Here is an 18,372-nt window from a genome sequence, read left to right as displayed (position 1 = left end):
TTCTGTTTACTCTGCTGACTGTTCCTTTGGCTGTGTAAAAGCTCTTTAGTTTAATTAAGTCTCAGCTACTTATCTTTGTTTTTATTGGATTTGCTTTGGGGTACTTGGTCATGAAATCCTTGCCTAAGCGGATGTCTAGAAGGGTTTTTTTTCGATGTTATCTTTTAGAATTTTTATAGTTTCAGGTCTTAGATTTAAATCCTTAATCCATCTTGAGTTGGTTTTTGTGTAAGGTGAGAGATGAGGATCCAGTTTCATTCTCTTACATGTGGCTGATTATCCCAGCACCATTTGTTGAAAAATTTGTCCTTTCCTCACTTAATGTTTTTGTTTGCCTTGTCAAAGATCAGTTGGCTGTTTAAGTATTTGAGTTTATTTCTGGATTTTCTATTCTGTTCCATTGGTCTATGTGCCCATTTTTATGGCAATATCATGCTGTTTTCATGTCTGTGGCCTTACAGTATAGTTTGAAATCAGGTAATGTGATGCCTATAGATTTGTTCTTTTTGTTTAGTCATCCTTTGGCTATGCAGGCTCCTTTTTGGTTCCATATGAATTTAAGAATTGTTTCTTCTAATTCTGTGAAGAATGATGGTGGTATTTTGATGCGAATTGTGTTGAATGTGTAGATTGCTTTTGGCAGTATGGTCATTTTCACAATATTGATTCTACCTATCCATGAGCATGGGATGTGTTTCCATTCATTCGTGTCATCTGTGATTTCTTTCAGCAGTGTCTTGTAGTTTTGCTTGTAGAAAAAGTCTTTCCCCCTCCTTGGTTAGGTATATTCCTAAGTATTTTATTTTTTGCAGCTATTGTAAAAGGGGTTGAGTTCTTGATTTGATTCTCAACTTGGTCACCATTGGTATAGGGAAGAGCTACTGATTCATATACATTGATTTTGTATCCAGAAACTTTGCTGAATTGTTTTATCAGTTCTAGGAGCTTTCTGGAGTAGTCTTTAGGATTTTCTGGTAAACAATAGTATCATCAGCAAACAGGGACAGTTTGACTTCCTCTTTATTGATTCGGATGCGCTTTATTTCTTTCTCTTGTCTGATTTCTCTGGATAGGACTTCCAGAACTATGTTGAAGAGAAGTGGTGAGAGTGGGCATCCTTGTCTTGTTCCAGTTCTCAGAGGAAATGCTTCTAACTTTTCCCCATTCTTTATTACGTTGCCTGTGGATTTGTCATAGATTATTTTTATTACATTGAAGTGCATCCCTTGAATGCCGAGTTTGCTGAGAGTTTTCATCATAAGGGGATGCTGGATTTCGTCAAATGCTTTTTCTGTGTCTATTAAGATGATCAAGTGATTTTTAAAAATAGTATTTATGCTGTGTATCACATTTATTGACTTGTGTATGTTAAACCATCCCTGCATCCCCAGTATGAAACCCACTTGATCATGGTGGATTATCTTTTGGATATGTTGTTGGATTTGGTTAGCTCGTATTTTGTTGAGGATTTTAGTATTTATATTCATCAAGGATATTGGTCTGCACTTTTCTTTTTTGGTTATGTTCTTTCCTGGTTTTGGTATTAGGGTGATATTGGCTTCTTAGAATGATTTAGGGAGGTTTCTCTCTTTATCTTGTAGAATAGTGTCAATAGGATTGGTACTGATTCTTGTTTAAATGTCTGGTAACATTTCTGTTGTGAATCCATCAGTCCTGGACTTTTTTAATTAGTAATTTTTAAATTACCATTTCAATCTTGCTGCTTGTTATTTGCCTGTTTAGGGTATCTAATTCTTCCAGATTTACGCTAGGAGGGTTGTATCTTTCCAGGAATTTATCCATCTCCTGTAGGTTTTCTAATTTACGGACGTAAAGGTGTTCGTATTAGCCTTGAATGATCTTTTGTATTTCTGTGGTGTCAGTTGTAATAACTCCCATTTCATTTCTTATTGAGATTATTTGGATTTTTTCTCTTTATTTTCTTGGTTAATCTTGCTAATGGCCTATCCGTTTTATTTATCTTTCCAAGAATCAGGTTTTTGTTTCATTTATCTTTTGCATTTTTTTGTTTGTTTCCATTTCATTTAGTTCTGCTCTGATCTTGGTTATTTCCTTTCTTCTGCTGGGTTTGGGTTTGGTGTGTTCTTGTGTCTCTCGTTCCTTGAGGTGTGACCTTAGATTGTCTGTTTGTGCTCTTTCAGACTTTTTGATGTGGGTGTTTAGGGCTGTCAGGTTTCCTTTTAGCACTGTCTTTGCTGTATTCCAAAAATTTTGATAGTTTGTGTCACTATTTTCATTCAGTTCAAATAGTTTTTTGATTTCCATCTTGATTTCATGATCATTGAGGAGCAGGTTATTTAATTTCCATGTATTTGCATGGTTTTGAAGATTCCTTTTGGAGTCGATTTCCAGTCTTACTCCACTGTGGTCTGAGAGGGTGCTTGATATAATTTCAATTTTCTTAAATTTATTGAGGCTCATTTTGTGGCCTACCATGTGGGCTGTCTTAGAGAAAGTTCCATGCACTGTTGAATAGAATGTTTATTCTGTGGTTGTTGGATGGAATGTTCTGTGTGTACCTGTTAAGTCCATTTGTTCCAGGGTATAGTTTAAATCCATTGTTTCTTTGTTGACTTTCTGTCTTGTTGACCTGTCTAGTGCCGTCAGTGGAGTATTGAAGTCCTCCACCACCATTGTGTTGCTATCTCATTTCTTAGGTCTATTAGAAATGGTTTTATAGATTTTGGAACTCCAGTGTTAGGTGCATATATGTTTAGGATTGTGATATTTTTCTGCTGGACAAGGCCTTTTATCACTATGGTATGTCATTCTTTGTCTTTTTTAACTGCTGTTGCTTTAAAGTTTGTTTTGTCTAATATTGTAGGCCTGATGGCCCACAGGGTCGTGGGGTGTCCCTTGTGCTGTGCTGAGTTACAGGATCCGAGAAATAAAGAGACAGGACACAGAAGTACAAGAAAAACGCAGCTGGACTCGGGGGGCCACGCCACCTATAAGCAGAGTCAGGCGAGGCCCTAAACGTCCAGAAGCATTAGTAGTTACAGTGTATAGGTTAGAAGGCAGGGCAGTCAGTGAAGTCATCTTTAAGGACAGTGATAGGGTCATGAGCAATAAAACAAGGGGTCCACCCTCATTAGATCACCTAGGCTGGGAGGTGGACAGTGCGCAGCAAGGGATCCATTCCCATTAGACCATCAAGGCAAGGGCCGTGTGCAGTAAGGGGTCCACCCACATTAGGTCACCGAGGCATGGAGGTAGGCCGTGCACAGTAAAGAGGGTGCAGTGTGCAATACCTCTATCTAGGGCAAGCTACTAAGAAGATTTATAGGAGGATGCTTTAGGTCACATAGCAGTGACAGAGCTGTCAGGGTCTACACCACCTGCTGGCAGCTTCCAATGAGTTCTATAGGAGAATGCTTTTCGAGCAGCACAGTAACAAGAGCTGACAAAGTTCACAGTCACCAAGGTGTAATTGCCGGTCTGAGGGCAGCCTTCCACAAGAACTGGAGCAAGGTCCTACAACTCCTTTACCAGGAGGAGTGGCTCATGCCCTGAGCCTGCCATACAGTGGGTATCTTTATGATACTGAATGCTGCCAGCTGGGCCATGGGTTCTTGTCCTGGTATAACTGTTTTCCTTTAAATCATGCTCTGCACTGTGTCTGCTCCAGACATTCCTCCAACTATAAGCTGCTTATTCCCTAATTCATGCTCTGTACTTTATCTACTCTAGGCATTTCTCCGATTATAAGCTAATATATATATATATCTATATATGGAAATAACTGAGTAGTAACACTATAAACTGAGATATTCTCCAGGCCTTAATTGTGCCAGGATTCTGCTTAGCTCTCCTTCCTCGGTACCTATATTGGGGGGTTTACCCACAAATATAAGTATAACTACTCCTGGGCCAGGCACGGTGGCTCCTGCCTGTAATTCCAGTACTTTGGGAGGCCGAGGTGGGTGGATCACTTGAGGTCAGAAGACCAGCCTGGCCAACATGGTGAAACCCTGTTTCTACTAAAAATACAAAAATTAGCCAGGTGTGATGGCACATGCCTGTAGTTCCAGCTACTTGGAAAATGGAGGCAGGAGAATCCCTTGAACCCAGGAGGTGGAGGTTGCAGTGAGCTGAGGTTGCGCCATTGCACTCCAGCCTAGGCTGCAAGAGTGAACTCCATCTTAAAAAAAGAAAGAAAGAAAGAAAGAACAGTTTTTCTTGCTTGTTTTTGGTGTCCATTTGCATAAAATGTCTTTTTCACCCCTTTACCTTAAGTTTATGTGAGTTCTTACGTGATAGGTGAGTCTTGAAGGCAGAAGATGGTTGGTGACTTCTGTTCCATTCTGTAATTCGGTATCTTTTAAGTGGCTTATTTAGGCCATTTACATTGAGATGTGAGGTGCCATTCCATTCGTTGTGCTATTTGCTGCCTGTATGCCTTGGTTTTTCAGGTTTTGTTTTTAAATTGTATTTTTATTTTATATGTCCTGTGAGATTTATACTTTAAAGAGGTTGTTTTGATGTGTTTCCAGGATTTGTTTCAAGATTTGGAGCTTCTTTTAGCAGCTCTTGTAGTGCTGGCTTCATAGTGGCAAATTCTCTCAGCATTCGTTTGAAAAAGACTGTATCTTCCCTTCATATGTGAAACTTATTTCCCTGGATATAAAATTCTTGGCTAATAATTGTTTTGTTTTAGGAGGCTGAACATAGGGCTCCAATCACTTCTAGCTTGTTGGGTTCCTGCTGAGAAATCTGCTGTTAACCTGATAGGTTACCTGGTGCTTTGGTCTCACAGCCCTTACGATTCTTTACTTCGTCTTAACTTTAGATAACCTGATGACAATGTGCCTAGGTGATGATCTTTTTGTGATGAATTTCCCAGGTGTTCTTTGTGCTTCTGGTATTTGGATGTCTAGGTCTCTAGCAAGGTCAAGGAAATTTTCCTCAATTATTGCTTCAAATATGTTTTTCAAGCTTTCAGATTTCTCTTCTTCCTTAGGAATGCCAATTATTCTTAGGTTTGGTCATTTAACATAATCTCAGACTTCTTGGAGGCTTTATTCATATTTCTTATTTGTTTTTCTTTGTCTTTATTGGATTGGGTTAAACTGAAGACCTAGTCTTTGACCTCTAAATTTCTTTATTCTACTTGTTTGATTCTATTGCTGAGACTTTCCAGGCCATTTTCTATGAGTAAATACCAACACAGTATTTGGGGTGTCTCCTGGATGCTGCAGGAGCAGTCTGCTTCCTTCAGGGGGTCTGTGGGTTCTCTCCGGTTTCATGATTTATTTCTGTAGTCATTCTGGAGCAAGAATTCATGATGCGAGCCTCCACATGCTGCTCTGTTTGTCCGAGTCAGAGCTGCAGCCTAGTTCTGACTTCCATTGGCCGTGATCCTGAGTTTTCCTTTTAGCTTAGTCATTTTGGGAGCCCAAGATATTTTCCTTTCACATCCACCTAGCACAGTTCTATTGATGACAACAGGGTTGTCAACTCTCTACTTCAAAAATCAGGAAGTGCTGTGTCCAGAGCTGGATTCCCAGGGTCTTCCTGTAGCAGAAATCAAATGAAGACAGTGAACTTCTGGGACTCAGAGGAGCAGATCCCTTAGAGGTGGGGAGCAGTATTTGTTCTAAGGCTTGTTCTTTCTGACGTCTTCTAGTCTGTGGGATTGTGGGGAAGCCCGGTTTCCTGACAAACCAATTGGAGCCTCAGAAGCCTCCGAGGCAGATTAGTAATAACCAGTCCCTGCCATCTTCTGTGAAGCTGGGGTGAGAGCAGACAGGTTCCTTCAGCTGTGTGGAAACTTGGTCCTGTAGGGAGCACATAGAAGGGCTGGCAAGAATTGCTGCAGTTAGAAGATGGTAATGTCAATTAGGAATGGAATTCCACCTGATGCTTTCTGAGTTGGCCTTCAACTGCTAGCTTTCTAATTTCTACCTCCCGTCCGTCCTCCTGTTTTCTCTACTACTGCAAAAGGACAGTTTGCTTAAGGTTCTTGATACAAGGTGCAGGAAAATAAATGGTCAGGAGGAAAGCGGCCTGAGGACTTCTTCCCGATTATTTGCAGCTACTTTATCTGCAGAAAGGGTGGACCCAGGTCTTGTCCCACCTTCTAGTGTTAAATTCTTCCTATTCTTAGGCCCTTTCTGTCCTTCTTTGCCCCATACCCTCTGTCCCCTTTTCCCACATTCACTCAGGCACATGGAAAGAAAATGCTAAATGCTTCCCATTTAAATGCTGTAGAGAAAGAAATCTGTTTTGTGTTTCCCGCGTGCCAGGCACCATGTTATGCATGTTACGCATATTTAATTTCAACCATATAATTGTCCTATGAAGTGGGTATCTTGTTCCCATTCTTCACAGAACCAAATTCGCCATCAGTAGGCTCAGGGAGAGTACCTGGTATCCCAGCAGCCGCGTGGCCTCATTCTACAGTTAAGCAAGGCTTTGGTACATTCTTTAGAATTTAGTTAGTAACTCTTTCAAATGCAAATGGTGTTTTTCAGTGAATAACTACATTGTTATTCTGACTGGAGAGAAAGAAAGGGCTCTAGTAAAATGATACCTAATTTCATGGTGACTTTTGCCAAGATTGTGGCAGGAAGAGGTGGCACTGCCTCACGGAGGTATCTGCAGTACAAGGTGGCGTTGACCTCATTTTTACTCATAAAACAGGTGCAACTTGCTGTGAACAGCCTGGGCTGTTCTTATCTCTATAGTTTGCCCTGTTAGACTTGTGCTGAGTCTGGTTTGGAACTCCAGAATTCAGAGGAAATAGGAAATTATTCAGACCAAACTTAAAAAGTTGGAAAATCAGGCTTATGTGAAAAGGGCAATGGAATTGGGATTTTCACTTTGGGGGAAAACAGAGGTGACCTAATAGTGCCTTTTAGTTACCTGAAGTCTCAATATGTGACAAGTGGTGATTAGGAATAAGAATCAGATTGACCTATTCGTATCCTCAGCAGGGACAGGAACAGCAATCTCATTCCTGGATATATACCCAAAGGAAAATAATTTGTTCTACCAAAAAGACACATGCATTTGTGTGTTCATCGAAGCACTGTCACAACAGCAAAGACATGGCATCAACCATTAACAGTAGACCGGGGAGAAAAAGTGTGGTACATATAAGGCAGGGAATACTCTGCATCCATAAAAAGAGTGAAATAATGTCCTCTGCAGCAAAATAGATGCAGGTGGAGGCCATTATCCTCAGCTAATCGACATAGGAACAGAAAACCAAATACTGCATGTTCTCACCTATAAGTGAGAGCTAAACATGGAGACATGGACACAAAGATGAGAGCAATAAGCGCTGGGGCCTACCAGAGGGGGAAAGGCGGAAGGGAGGTGAGGGTTGAACTGACACAAAAACAGAAAGCCAAACACCGCGTGTTCTCACTCCTAGGTGGGTGTTGAACAGCGAGAACATGTGGACTCAGGGAGAGAAGCATCACACACTGGAGGCAGTTGGGGGGATGGGGAGGGGAGAGACATCAGGGGGTGGGAAGGGAGGGGAGTGTGGGGAGGGATAACATGGGGAGAAATGCCAGATATAGTATGCACCTAAAGTAAAATGAATAATAAGAAAAAAAGAAAAAGAAAGAAAAACTATTGGGCACTATACTCACCACCTGGGTGATGGGATCATTTGTACACCAGACCTCCATGACGTTCAATTTACCCATGTAACAAATCTGTACATGTACCCACTGAACCTAAAATAAGTGTTGAAAAAAAATTACAGGAGTGGAGAGCAGGTTGCAGTATGAAGGAGTGGCCACGAGATGCAATGTTTAGAAAGTGATTTAAAACACCCTTCCATACCCAAATGCACAGCCACCCCTCCCTCCACCCCTCCCTCACCCCTCACACATTTATTGTCTCACAATGTATGTGGGTCAGGAACCCAGGCACTGCTTAGCTGTGTTTTCTCCTTAGGGTCTCCCCAGGCTGCAGCCAAGGTGTTGACCAGCCTGCATTCTCCTCTAGAGACTTGACTGAGGAATCTGACTCAGAGCTCACTTGGGCTGTCAGCAGAATCCATTTTTTTGGTAGCAGTAGGACTGAGGGCCTTGACTTCTTGCCAGAGGTTGTCTAGAGGCTGTCTAGGGTTTCTTTAAGTCGCCTAATGTTCCTTGCCGGGTGAGCTTTCCCCATATGGCCACTTACTTCAAGTCAGCAAGGAGAGGCTCTAGAGCAAGTCTGCAAGCAAGAGAGTCTTAAAATTTAACATAATCACACGAGTGACATTCCTTTACCTTTGCCATATTATATTGGTTAGAAGCAAGTCACAAGGCCTGCTCGTACCCAAAGAGAGGGAGTTATACAAGGGTACAAACACCAAGAAGGGGGTTATGGGGAGCCACATTGTAGTTTGTGAACCACACTATCTTTTACTTTTTTTTGAAGAGATGGGATGGAAAGGGAAGCAAATAAACATGACAGTTACCAGTGCAGGAAGATTTGTTTCTAGGTTTACCTTCACAGCATTATGGCCTTCCAAGCTGACCTGAGGCCGTGAAAGCATCCTAGACCGGTACCCTCCATGCAGCCTCCACGCCGCTGAGCTCCTTACTCACGCTTTGCATTTGGCAGTTTGCATTGCCACTTGCTAGTCGTTTTTGTTTTTCCTTTCATCTTCTGTTTAAATAAACTTTATTAAGTGTGCAAGATGAGTTTTAACAAGTGTGTACCACTGTATAACAAATACTACGCAATCAAGATTAAAATACTTCCATCACCCCAAAAACGTTTCCATATGTCCTACAGGTGCCACATGTTCCAAACTTTTCATACCTCTGGCTGCAGAAAACCATCGATCTGCCTTCTGTTGATAGATTAGTTCTGTCTATTCTAGAATTTCGTTGAAAGTGAATCATAAAGTATAGACTACAGTATCTGGCTCTTTCACTTAGAATAATGATTTTGAGTTTCGTCCATGTTATTTGTATCAGCAGTACATTCATTTTTATTGCTGAGTGTTATTCCATTGTTTGAATATAATACAATTTGTTTTTTCATACATTTGTTGATGAATGTATGAGTTGTGTTCAGTGAACTCATAATACCTTGTATTATGGATGAAGCTGCTATGAAAATTCATGTACAAATCTTTGTTTTATTTCTTTTGGGTAAATGCCCAGTAGTGGAACTGTTAGGTCATATGATAAGCATGTATAGATTAAATGCCTCTTATCCGAAAAGCTTGAACCAGAGTGTTTCAGATTTGTTCTGATTTTGGAATATTTGCATATATATAATGAAATATCTTGGGGATGGGACCCAAGTATAAACATAAAATTTCTTTATGTCTCATATACACCTTACATACAAGCCTGAATGTCATTTTATTTTTCTCTCGGGGACACTGAATAAGCTGTGTGTTGTGTGCCTGCATTTTTACTGCAACCCTTCATGTGGTCAAGTATGGAATTTTCCACTTGTGGCGTCATGTTAATCCTCAAAAAGTTTTGGATTTTGGAACATGCTAGATTTTGAATTTTTAAATTAGGGATGCCCAATCTGTATTTCTCCCCAACTATTTTCTAAATAGATACTGCCTATTTTCCAAAGTGGCTGTGCCATAGAAAATAATTTTTAAATAGCAACTTGAAGGAGATGACGAAATTAGCCAAACAGAGAACTGAGGGAAGAATATTCTGGGTAAGAAACATCAGGAAGCCACCGTGGCTGACACAGCATGATCAAGAGTAAGTGTGCTGGAAGATGAGGCCCCACAGGGAATGGGGCCGGTGCCGTAAGTCCTTGTAGACGATTTTAAAGACTTCAGCTTTTATTCAGAGTGACATGGGAACCCACTGAAGGGTTTTGAGCAGAGGCAGGTCCTAACAAATGCTTGTCCTGTCTGACTGTTAAAATGATAAATCTGGTTACAGTATTGTAAATAGGGCATAGGAGAACAAAAGTTAACACCAGGACGACTCTTAGGAAGACAGTGCAGGAATGTGTGTAGGGACTGATGGTGATTAGACTTACGTAATAGCGATGCATGTGGGAGCAAATGGTGAAGGCAGCAAATCTAAAAGGATTTGCCGATGGACTGGATGTGGAATCGGAGAGAAAGAAAGGAATCAAGAAAGACGCCAGGCATTTTGGCGTAAGCCACCGGGAGGATGGAGTTGGCATAACTGAAATAGGGAAGGGTATGCATGGAGCAGATTTGAAGGTGGAGCGTAGGGGTTCAGATTTGAACATTTGGTGTGTAATTTATTTGTTAGACAGTTTATGTGCCAGTATTAAGTAAGGAGTTGAATACATAAGTCTGAAGTTTAGGAAATAGGGTTGGACTAGAGACATAAATTTGGGAGTTATCAGCAAGTAGATGGTTAAATATTAAATTTAAATATTTAAAGCCATGAAACTATAGGAGATCACCAAAGGAGTCGGAGTTAGAGCTTCCCAGATAGAAGAGAAAAGGACCAGAGACTAAGCCCTATATCACTCAAGCAATAGTTTGGAGAAAAAAGGAAGAATCAGCAAAGGAGATAGAGAAGGCGCAAACCAGTGAAGTAGGAGAAAAAGTCCAGAATCCTGGAAGCCAGATGAAGGATGTATATAGTGGAAGAGGGCAGGATCCACCTTTCAGATGCTGCTGAGAGCTTGAGTAATATGATGATTTTTTTTTTTTTTTTTTTTTTTTTTTTTGAGATGGAGTTTCGCTCTTGTTGCACAGGCTGGAGTGCAATGGCATGATCTCGGCTCACCGCAACCTCCGCCTCCTGGGTTCAGGCAATTCTCCTGCCTCAGCCTCCTGAGTAGCTGGGATTACAGGCACGCGCCACCATGCCCAGCTAATTTTTTGTATTTTTAGTCGAGACAGGGTTTCACCATGTTGACCAAGATGGTCTTGATCTCTTGACCTTGTGATTCACCCACCTTGGCCTCCCAAAGTGCTGGGATTACGGGCTTGAGCCACCGCGCCCGGCGTAATATGATGATTAAAAATCGACCTTTGGATTTAACAACATGGATGTAAAAACTCTCCAATGTTCTATGAGACCATAGGATTAACTGTGATGCAGGTCAGACTATGACTTCAAGCAAAGTACTTATAGCAAGTACATCCTTTCCTAACATAAAGCAGTGCTGTCCAATGTAAATATAAGCCACACATGCAATTTAAATTTTTCTGATGGCCACATTTTAAAAAATGAAAAATATCAAAAAATATCTTGTGAAATTAATACATATCATGTGAAATTAATATATTTAAAACATTATCATTTTAACATGAAGTCAACATTTTAAAACTATTGATGGGATTTCACATTCTTTTGCTGTAGTTAGTCTTTGGAAACCCAGCGTATGCTAAGTCTGAAATCCTCACAGCACATTTTGATTTGCACTAGTCACATCTCAAGGGCTCAGTAGCCACATGTGGCTCATGCCTGCCAACCCGGATGGCACATCTGTAGAGTCTACAGGGTAAGTGCTGTCCCTGGTCCCGAGTGGAAGTAGAACTTCAGAAGAGTTACCTGATCATGGGAACTGGCTTCAGGACACAGCCAGGCTTCCAGGGCAGGAGTGACTGCCAGATGTTAGAACTTAGAGTTCAGTTATTGTGTGAGATTCAATGTAAGAAAAATGATCCTAGACTTTGCAGAACACCAGTGACTGGCTTTGTTCTTTTTTGGAGCAAAGATCAAAGTATGTTTTAATCCAGAATTAAAAGCTGAATTTGGGGACAAGTGTTAGATTATGTTAGATGTCACAGATTATTTAAAAATATTTAGCAGGTTTCCTATGCAACAATTTATCTATAGAAAAATTAATATGGTTTTTATACCCTTAGGTAAGATGTTACTGAGTTTCCATTTCTATAGCTGCTGCCGAAAGCGTATATGTGAGAAGTCAAGGAAGTAAAGGATGGTTCCCATGAGCTCCAGTTCCTAAATAGCTGAGAAAAACACATATTCTGAACATCCCCTTTAGCTCCTTCAGCAGGGCTGGGCTCCTGTCTCCACACAAGGTGTCCGGAGGGATTGCAGGGGCTCCAGCCTTACCCCTGGCAGGAGGGTTGTCCTTTGCTAAATTAAGCCCAGCGAGGCCTATTTGTGAACAGAGAGGTTCCAGCCAAGTGAGGGAGATTGGTTCTGCTGAGGAATGTCCTGGGGCGGGGAAAGAATCACTGAGATCATTGGTATTTATGTATGTTTTCTCACTTGCCAGCTCAGTTGGGCTATATCAACGGAGGCCTCTGGGACACAACCAAGATTTTAACAGAGTGACTATTGGGAATGAATAGCTCATGACACACTGAGAAGGGTTTAGTTGGAGATCAGTGTGAATACCACAGTAGAGTGTATCTTGGGAACTCGGTGCTCAGAGTCTAAATAAAACTGGCCAAACACCTAATTTTCCCCCATTTGTCTTTTTGTTTAAAAAAAAGATTTTATTTTTATTTATTTTTATTTTTTAATTTTTTTTAAAAAAATGAGATAGGATCTTTCTGTGTTGCCCAGGCTGGTGTCAAATTCCTGGGCTCAAGGGATCCTCCTGCTTCAGCCTCCCAAAGGCTCGGATTACAAGCGTGAGCCACCACACCTGGTCAGATTTCGTTTTTTAGGGCAGTTTTAACTTCACATCAAAGTTAAGCAGACGGGTCAGAGATTTCCCATTTACTTTCTGCCCCTACATACATACCTGTGTACATACAACCTTCCCCACTATCAAAATCCAAAGATGTCTCGTTTTTAATATATCTTTTCTTGAGTTCTTAAGCTTAGTGTTGACCAGAAATACCTCTTCTTATGATTCATGCATCTGACTACCTTTGGGAAAACTAACATGTATTGAACACCCACTATATGTCAGGTATTTTTTTTTCCAACTTTTCATTTATTACCCTGAAAGGTAGGGATATTAACACCATTAAACAAACTAACAACTGAAGGAAGTGAAACTTAGGTTAAAGTGATTTACCTCAAGAATACAGAGATGAACTATGAGAAACAGTAAAAAATAGTTGAATATCTCCTTTTTATGTGGTTCAACCTCTCAATAGAATGTGAGAGGGCTCATGTTTGAATCCAGACCAATTTAATTCTAAAGCCTATACTTTGCATTGTACTGTACCACTGCCCTAAAATTACTGGAATAGTACTGGATTCTTTATTTTCCCTTGGCAGTGTTGTAGTTATATTTCTGCTCCCCAGAAGACAAGAACAAGAATGCTTAGAGAAAGAGCAAACCAAGGTATGGTATGTCTTGAGTTAGGTCTAGGTTTAGAGACGAAAGCTAAGAGTTATATGATGGACCCACATTGATTCATGTATTTGCTGCTATTTATATCTGCCACCTGTCCGAATTTCCATACAGCTATCTGATTCTGGGTTCTCATTTGTTTGTTACATGCTAAGATAATCATTGGCTTAACTATTCCCATAGGCTGTACATTCTCTGAAGACTGTGATTCTGTCTTGCTCTTTCTAGTACCTATTAAAGTGCTTGCACATACAAAGTAGGTGCTCATTAAATATTTGATGAAAAAACAAATGAATAAAAAAATGCTACTATCTCAGCATTCCAATGAGCACTGTCTCTTTGTCTCTGTCTCTGTCTCTACACACACACACACACACACACACACACACGCCCTAGCTGTGTCTATCCAAACACCTAGCCTCCTTAGCATTCTTCCATGGCCTCAGTGCTTACTCAGACATGGATATCTGTGTTTGTCTAATCAAGGTAAACCAGGCTGGGAAAGCTTTGGTATTGCTTTGAGGCTTTTCCTAAGGACTGACATAGGTTGGGCTTGAAACATGACCTGAACAGTGCAGTTTTGCCATTTGGATATGAAGCCTTGTACTGAATAACCTGAAACTTTTCCACTTGGTTTTTTTCCATCTCTTTGGAGAACAGGACTGGACACTAAAGCAGGCTCTGGCAGGACAGCGTCCTGGTCTTGCAGAATCTTCTGGTTGCTGAGGTTGAGGACACAGCCCCACTGTCCTTTCTCTGGCAATGAAGGACACTTGTCACATGTTGGGGCGACTTATGTTTCTAATTTGGGACTTAACTGCACTAGTAAAAGATAGTAAATACGGAATCTGTAGAATGGCAGAGATTGGACATCTGAATCAAGGCTTTCTTCCACTTCACATTAAAGTCTAAAAACTTAATACTTTGCATTTGAACACCTTCTGATTGGTGGCTGGATTTCTCACATAAGCATAAAAGATGAGTAATGCAGTTGGTATTATCATTCTTATGGGCAAGAAGGAGAGGCTCTTATTCAAGTTAATTGTGTAAAAACATAAAGCTCTGGGGATGACTAATCTGTCACACAGGGAGTTAATGTCACCCAGATATCTAGACTCACTAAGGCTTCATTTTTGCTCTAAAACTTATGAATGGAGAGAAACTTCGTTTACAGAAGAATTCACTTGGAAGCTACTAAATATTTCTAGGGATCCTGCAACGACCAGCCCTTTCTTTATCTTTTGGTCAAGACAGATAGAGTCCCTTATGAAAATGCTCAGTGCTTCTCCCTGGTTTATAGAGTTATGGACTTGGCCCATTGATATCAGAGAAGCCTGGACAAGAAACTTACTCTGCATACAAAAAGTACTTACTTACTACACTTTTCCTAGAAGAGATAAGATTCTAAAAAAGAAAAGATTTTAAAATAAAACCCATTCACTAATAGTTACTTTTCACTTTGGCTGAATAAATCAGGAGTTACATGAAGGGCTCCTTGTAAGGTTTTGAAACTCTCCCTCCCACTAAATTATTTTTTTAAAATTCCTTTAGTTTACAGAATTGATTAGAGTGGGATTTGGTCATAGAGATTTTTGTCCCAAATAGACTCTTTTGTGGAAGGCCTGCTCCTCTCTTGCAAAGGTGCAGTACCATTTTCTTCACTCACTGACCTTAATGCAACTCTGATTACATACACTGAGAGCTACTGGAGGTCAAGAACGATGATGCCAAGAAAAGCACTTAGGTTTTGACAGTCTTTAATCTCCAATACTTTCTTGTTGACTTTTATCAGTGAATATATCCTGACATGCTGTCAAGTTTTTTTTTAAACTATTTATTATTATTATTATTATTTTGAGATGGAGTCTGCCCAGGCTGGAGTGCACTGGCACAATCTCGGCTCACTGCAATCTCCGCCTCCCGGGTTCAAGCAATTCTCCTGCCTCAGCCTCCCGAGTAGCTAGGATTACAGGCGCCCGCCACCAAGCCCAGCTAATTTTTTTATTTTTAGTAGAGATGAGGTTTCAGCATGTTGGCCAGGCTCGTCTCGAACTCCTGACCTCAAGTGATCCACTCTCCTCGGCCTCCCAAAGTGCTGGGATTACAGGCGTGAGCCACTGCACCCCTATTTTTTGAGTATCTGTTCTTAGCCCAGCAGCAAACTGTGAGGGATATAAGCTTGCAGATGAGTTGAAATGCATACACATGAATGCACAAATGTGAAGTTAAATGCCTATATATATATATATATATATATATATATATATGTCATCTTCTACTTTGGGTGAAATAGAAAAAATTAAAAATAAATGTAAGTCATCGATTCAAGAGTGATAACAAAGTGTTTATTCCAGAAACTTATACTGAGACTTAATCGTGAGCCAAGAACTTTTCTAAAACCTAAATGGGGAGGCAGACATTTTAAATAAACAATGAAAGGCAGAATCGGGTGAGTGCTGTAGCAGAGTTAAACATCGGATGACCTGGTATGAATCCTGGTTTATTAAAGACAATCTTGATTTTTGCCTGTTGCCCAGAGGTAATTATGATGGCACTGCTTTGTAGTATCAGAAGAATCTCAGTTATTACATTATAGTCATGTAAGTTATAAATGAAGTACAGTTGAAATGAAGAGAAAATAAATTATTAGTTTTGACTGTGAGGTTGTGGAAAGGTTTCTTTCAACGAAGGTTATGGAGAGGATGTTTGAGTTGAGCCTTAATGAAGAACAGGTTTCGACAGAGAAGCCATCATAGGCTGACAGCAATTTAGGAAAAGCCTTGGTGGCATCCAAGGACACTTGTGTGATTGATTTCTCAATCAGTAAAAGCCCTGTGTTTAGTGGAGAGTAGTACCACCAATGGCTAGCAACATCTTGGAAATGATCTCACCATGAGCTCTCATCACTCAGAATTCTAGTTATCAGAAAAAATGGCTGCTGGGTAATGACTGATGTCATCATGATCCTGTGTCATATCAGAGGGCGCAGTTCCAGCTGAGTGAGGTGAGCAGGTGAAAGGGAGAGGAAGAGAGTGAGTGAAGCAATGTGAAAGTTGAAGAGACTAGAGGATAAGAGGTGAAGTGAGAGAGCTGTCCTTTTATTGGTTCAATCTGCCCAATTAAAAAGTTGCAGTTCCTCTTTAAACAAATCTTGTTTTTAATTTATTTCCTCATCTCTTCTTTGCTCCCTGTAACCTATACCCTGTTGTATTCTGAGTCTCCCAAGTTTGAGAGGTGTCTAGAGGCAGGTTCAACTTTCTTCGTCCCTCAGTATTGGGAAGCAGACTCCTTACGGCCGAGTCTATGTGAGTCTAGTGGCTGAAAGAAGCTGCCATGGGGAGCCGAATTTTCTTTGCTCTCTATGATTGAGTTTAGGTAATTCCAGAAATGAAAATGAGAAAATAAAAAAGAATATGGACATTTGCCTTTTTTGGATGAAAATGCCCCTTTTGACTTTTCATTATGTAAGTTTCAAAAGTTTCAAATATAAAGACCATGAAAATGGTACTTCCCGATGTACATGTCGCCTTTACCAGGGAGCCATGTCCCCGTCACTCAGCTGTAATTGTTCCCAACATTCTGTAGCTCTTTTCAGTGATCTCCCTGCACCGTTCCTTCCCTGTCTTCTCCTCCTCCACTCCTTACAGCAACTCTCTGACATCATATAATTTTATTTGGAAAGACATCAGAATGTAACTCTAACAAAGAAAGCTTTGTTTTTAAACATAACCACAATACTATTATTGTACCCAAAAAGCTTAAAAATAATTCCATAATACCATCGAATACTGGGTCCATACTCAATTTCCCCTCTAAAATGTCCATTTTAAGATATAGAGATTTTAAGACAGTATTTCTGAGCTCCAGTGCAGTGCGCAAGGGTAGGACGTTTAGCCCTTCTAACGGGGAGCATGAGCGGTGGAAGAAGAGAAGGTGGGAATTCTAGAGTGCATTCGATTTTTTATTGCCAATTGGTTAATAATATGCCTATTAAAGAACATTCTTAGTTTAAAACTGAGAAAGTTTTTCATTTGTTTTTTATTTTTTTGAGGAGTCTTGCTCTGTTTCCCAGGCTGGAGTACAGTGGCATGATCTCAGCTCACTACAACCTCTGCCTTGCAGGTTCAAGCGATTCTCCTTACCCTTCCAAGTAGCTGGGATTACAGGCCCCTGCCATCATGCCCAGCTAATTTTTGTATTTTTAGTAGAGACAGGGTTTCGCCAGGTTCGCCAGCCTGGTCTCGAACTCCTGACCTCAAATGATCCACCCGCCTCAGCCTCCCAAAGTGCTGGAATTATAAGCATGAGCCACCATAGCCAGCCAAAACTTCGAAAGCCTTTTTTTTTTTTTTTTTAAAGATGAACATTTTATTTTTATTTTTTATTATTTTTTTAATTGCATTTTAGGTTTTGGGGTACATGTGAAGAACATGCAAGATTGTTGCCTAAGTACACACGTGGCAGTGTGATTTGCTGCCTTCCTCCCCTTCACCTATATCTGGCATTTCTCCCCATGCTATCTCTCCCCAACTCCCCACCCCCTGCTGTCCCTCCCCTATTTCCTCCCCACAGACCCCAGTGTGTGATGCTCCCCTCCCTGTGTCCATGTTTTCTCATTGTTCAACACCCGCCTATGAGTGAGAACATCCGGTGTTTGATTTTCTGTTCTTGTGCCAGTTTGCTGAGAATGATGGTTTCCAGGTTCATCCAAGGAACTGAGAAAAGTCTTTTAAAGGCTTCAGATTAAAAAGTTGTCCATATAATCGCACAGCCTTATCTATCCCCTCTCACATATTCAACAAACATCATTGTGACTCCACTTCTGCCTCTCGTCCATGGATTCCTTGTTCATCCTCTTCGTGGTTCACTCTTTCAGTGCTTTTAGTGCACACAGAGGTCTGAGACACTGCGAAGACCTCAGATTAGTCACAGCTGCAGGTTATTTACACCTCAAACAGTTTGCTGGGTACTTTACATAAATTCATTCATTCCTCACTACAGACATTGAGGTAATTTTTTCAACCCCTATTTTACAAATTAGGAAATTAGGACCCAAGAACAGAAAGCCAAGCACCATAAGTTCTCACTCATAGGTGGGTGTTGAACATCGAGAACACAGTGGACTCAGGGAGAGGAGCATCACACATTGGGGAC

The 18,372-nt window shown here is 40.7% G+C and overlaps 1 protein-coding gene across 7 annotated transcripts in view; it reads left to right on the top strand.

The window, feature by feature from the left end:
* Positions 1–18,372, top strand: part of PDE4DIP (myomegalin) — a 222,259-nt gene that overhangs the window by 85,383 nt on the left and 118,504 nt on the right. The window lies entirely within an intron of this gene.

The sequence above is a fragment of the Saimiri boliviensis genome, chromosome 11 (genome assembly GCF_048565385.1).
Source record: "Saimiri boliviensis isolate mSaiBol1 chromosome 11, mSaiBol1.pri, whole genome shotgun sequence".
NCBI classification, from domain to species: domain Eukaryota; kingdom Metazoa; phylum Chordata; class Mammalia; order Primates; family Cebidae; genus Saimiri; species Saimiri boliviensis.
Note: the sequence above shows the minus strand (reverse complement) of the source record. Positions and strands in the feature narration are given on the sequence as shown.